The 4710-nt window shown below is 42.5% G+C and overlaps 1 pseudogene; it reads left to right on the top strand.

Moving 5' to 3' along the window:
* Window positions 1–544: 544 nt before the first annotated feature.
* Window positions 545–4348, top strand: LOC104663420 (annotated as a pseudogene).
* Window positions 4349–4710: the final 362 nt, after the last annotated feature.

Raw genomic sequence — 4710 nt, 5'->3', positions numbered from 1 at the left:
AAGGACATTCTCTCACACAACCTAACACCATTACCAGGCTTTTGTTTGTTTGTTTGTTTGGGATGGAGTTTCACTCTTATTGCTCAGGCTGGAGTGCAATGGCGCAATCTCGGCTCACTGCAACCTCCGCCTCCTGGGTTCAAGCAATTCTCCTGCCTCAGCCTCCTGAGTAGCTGGGATTACAGGTGCCCACGATCACGCCTGGCTAATTTTTGTGTTTTTAGTAGAAATGGGGCTTCACCACGTTGGTCAGGCTTCTCTCAGACCCCTGACCTCAGGTGATCCACCCGCCTCGGCCTCCAAAAGTGCTGGGATTACACACATGAGCCACCACGCCTGGCCTACCAGGCCTTTTAAAAAGTGAACTCAGGGGCTGCAGCAGTGCTGGCTGTAGGTGATGACATGGTGAGGAGTGGGTTTGGGGCATGAGAATCACAAAGCAGTTTCCAAGCCTCTCTCTTTACGTCTCTGGGTCTTCTCGGAGAAACAAGGCTGAGAAAATTACTTTTCCCACTAAAACACACCAAGTATATGCCCAGCCTTCATGAAAATGAACAGAGAAATGAAGCACCTTTATGTGGGTGGCCTTGGCCAGGAAATTTCTGGGACAGACCTACAAAATCAGTTCAGCAGATTTGCAGAGGTTTCGGATGTGGACATCATCACAGGGAAAGATGACCAAGGAAACCCACAGAAAATCTTTGCATATATCAACATCAGTGTAGCAGAAGCAGACCTGAAAAAATGTATGTCTGTTCTAAGTAAAACAAAATGGAAAGGTGGAGCATTACAAATTCAACTAGCAAAAGAAAGCTTTTTGCACAGATTGGCCCAAGAGAAAGAAGCAGCAAAAGCTAAGAAAGGAAAACCAACAAAAGGTAACACCAACTTGTTAGAAAAGATAGGAGGAGTGGAATTCCATATGAAAGCTGTGCCAGGGACAGAAGTGCTAAAGTATAAGAGTTGGGTTGTGAGCAAATTCAGAAGAGTGTTACTTGTTCTTCACCTTAAAAATTATCATAAATATAAAATTATGAAATATGATCCCTCAAAATCCTGCCACAACCTAAAGAAGATAGGGGAGGATTTCACAAACACCGTTCCTATATCCAGCTGGACTTGGGAATTGGAAGGAGGGAATGACCCTATGAGTAAGAAACGGTGAGGAGACTTCTCTGACTTCCATAGCCCTCCCAAGAAGATGATAAAAGTGCAGAGGGATGAGAGTTCCACTGGGTCTCTGACCATGAGTCCAAGGCCCAGGTGGGTAATAGAGAGACCACCCTTAACACAGCAACAGGCTGCACAGAAAAGAACTTGTGATTGCATTACTTCTTCTAAATCACCTCCTGTTCCTGTTTCTGATACTCAGAAACTTAAAAATCTGCCTTTTAAGACTTCTGGCTTGGAAACTGCCAAGAAGAGAAATAGCATTTCTAATGATGATATTGATTCTGAAGATGAATTAAGAATGATGATTACAAAAGAGGAAAACTTATAGAGAACTGTACAGCCCTCAATAAATGAATCTGAAAATGATCTCTTTGGAGTTGTAAGGGATGATTTCAAATCAGGAATTCACAAATGGCATTCTTCAATAGGTTTAGGTATTAAAACTAATGTCTCTTACCATGACAGTGATGATATTATTAGAAATGATTGTGAGTTTGACTCAGGAGATACAGATGAAATCATTGCGATGAAAAAAAATGTTGCTAAGGTCAAAAACAGTACAGCATTTTCACAAATGGAAAAATCTACAGACAAGAAAACTTCCTTCAAAAATAGAGAAATCTGTGAGCTTTCTGATCACTGTATTAAAGTATAAAAAAGAAAAAGCAATGTAGTCAGCCCTCGGTCATGGATTAAAGCCTCTTAATCGCAAATCTCCCTCTCAGTGCAGTAGCGGTGAAGATGCTGATTCTGCATCAGAATTAGCTGACTCTGAAGGAGACAAGGAGTATAATGCCATGATTTACAAAAAAAAAAAACAAACAAACTGCCTTCGTGTGAATCTTACTTTAGCTGATTTGGAACAATTGGCTGGCACTGATCAGAAAGTTCCAAATGAAAATACTGAGAGTGATGGACCAGAAACCATGACACAATGCAAGTCTGACAGAGGCTTCAAAAGCCCCAACACTCCCACTGGCCTCCACAGACGCAGAGAGTGTATTTGTCCTGAGGACATTGTGGCTTCCCTGTTAGAAGGAGAGGAGAGCACCTGCGGCAAACAGAAACCAAAGAAAAACAACTTAAAGCCAAAATTCCAGGTTTTCAAGGGAGGAGGCTGTTCATATGAAAAGGAGTCAATAAAAAAAAAAATCATTGAAAGACAGTGTTGCCCCTAACAATATTAATAAAGATCAGAATTCCATGAAACATGTGGATCCTGGTATCATATCCATGGAAGATGGGTCCCCATATGTTAATGGCTCATCGGGTGAACTGCCTCCATGCCAACATGCAAAGAAGGCAAATGGCCCAAACTATATTCAGCCTCAAAAAAGACAGAACACTGTAATCCCAGCACTTTGGGAGGCCGAGGCAGGGGGGATCACGAGGTCAGGAGATCGAGACTAACCTGGCTAACAGTGAAACCCCGTCTCTACTAAAAATACAAAAAAATTAGCCCGGCGTGGTGGTGGGCACCTGTAGTCCCAGCTACTCAGGAGGCTGAGGCAGGAGAACGACGTGAACCCGGGAGGCGGAGCTTGCAGTGAGCTGAGGTCGCACCACTGCACTCCAGCCTGGGCGACAGAGTGAGACTCCATCTCAAAAAAAAAAAAAGAACACTTTTGAGAGCCAGGATCGCAAGGCAGTGTCCACTAGCAGTTCTGAAAAGCGAAGTAAGAATTCTATTTCTAGTTTATTGCCATTAGAAGGTAAGAAGTCCTTAAGTCTTAGCGCAAAGACTCACAACATCAGCTTTGACAAAGACAGTTGCCGTAGTGCCACAAAGACAGAAGCTTCAGAGGAAGAGAGGTCTGACTCGAGCAGCCTCACGTCTCTTGAGAAATCACCAAAGGTATTATCCAAGGACACCGAGGAAATCAAAACTGATTTCTCACTTTCTATTAGTAATTCCTCTGATCTGAGTGGTAAGGATAACCACGCTGAAGATGATGAGAAGCACTTGGCAGCCTTGGAAACAAGGCAAAAAGCAAAAGAAGAGCAGAAGAAGCTGGGGCACAATGCTCTGACAAATGTGGATGGTCATCCAGAGGATAAGCTAACGCACATCATCTTCGGTTCTGACAGTGAATGTGAAACAGAGGAGACATCTACTCAGGAGGAGAGCTGTCCAGGAGAGGAATGGGTGAAAGAGTCTATGGGTGAAACATCAAGCAAGCTGCCTGATAGCAGTGATGATGAGGAATCTGATTCTGAAGATAACAGTAACAGGCTCAAAATTAAACCTCAGTTTGAGGGCAGAGCTGGACAGAAGCTCATGGATTTACAGTCACACCTTGGCACTGATGACAGATTCTGCATGAACTCTTGATTTCAAGAAAGTACAGTGAAGAGGAACAGAAAGAGTTAAATGAAAAGAAAACTACTAGGAAGAAGAGAGCCCGCTGAAGAAGAAAAGAAAGCCCTGAATGTTGTACAAAGTGTTTTGCAAGTCAACTTAAGCAATTCTACAAAGAATCAGTAGCTGCTAAGAAATTTAAGGACAGCATACATTACGATCCAACGAAGCAAGACCGTGCCACTTACGAAAGAAAAAGACACGACAAACCAAAAGGAAGTAAAGAAAAACAAAAAAAGAAAAGGGAGGAAGCTGAAAAGCTACCTGAGGTGTCCAAAGAAAGGTATCATAACATTGCTATGGATCTGAAAGAAATATTTCAAACTTCAAAATACACCAGTGAAAAGGAAGAGGACACACCCTGGAATGAGGAGTGTGGCAAAGAGAAACCTGAGGAAATCCGGGACCCTGCAGCTCTGAGCAGTGGGGCTGAGCAGCCCAGCAGGTTCACGTTCTCCTTTTTTGATTCAGACAGTAAAGACATAAAGGAAGAGACTCACAGAGGTGAAACAGACGGGTTCTGGAGACGAGAAAGACCCATGTTTCCAAGACAGCAGTTCCGAAGAGGAAGATGTTACTGAAGGAACAGATCACAGAAAGTCCAGTCCTGGAGAAGCATCATTACCTGAGAAAGAGACCACGAGGTTTTTCTTTTTCTCTAAGAATAATGAAGGACTTCAAGCAGGTTCTGATTTATTCTGGAGAGGAGCGGGAAGGAATATTAGCAGGAACTCTTGGGAGGCCAGAACAGACAACCTGCGTATGGATTGTCGGAAGAAACATAAAGATGCAAAAAGGAAAATGAAACCAAAATAATAAAAATCAGCATTGAGTATGATGCCGAATGTGAACAAGGCTCACCTAAGAAACGGACCCAGAAAATAGTTTTAGCTGACAAAAAAGAAATTTCAGAGTGGAGGAATTTTAAAAATCTGGCTGATGGAGTATCATTCTGGTTATCACCTTTTTCTGTGGAACTCCTCTGCATTTCTTCCTAAGCAATTACTTCAGAAAGTTAAATTCAACTCCTTAAAAAGGAAAAAAAAAGTGAATTCAATAACATCATTAAACATCTTAGCCATACTCAAATTGCCCACTTGTCCTCAAAATGTCTCTTACAGCTGTTTAAAATTCAGCATCCAGCCAAGTTCACACATTACATTTGGATGCTGTATTTC

The sequence above is a fragment of the Rhinopithecus roxellana genome, chromosome 2 (assembly GCF_007565055.1).
Source record: "Rhinopithecus roxellana isolate Shanxi Qingling chromosome 2, ASM756505v1, whole genome shotgun sequence".
NCBI lineage: Eukaryota > Metazoa > Chordata > Mammalia > Primates > Cercopithecidae > Rhinopithecus > Rhinopithecus roxellana.
This window is presented reverse-complemented; position numbering and strand designations above follow the sequence as displayed.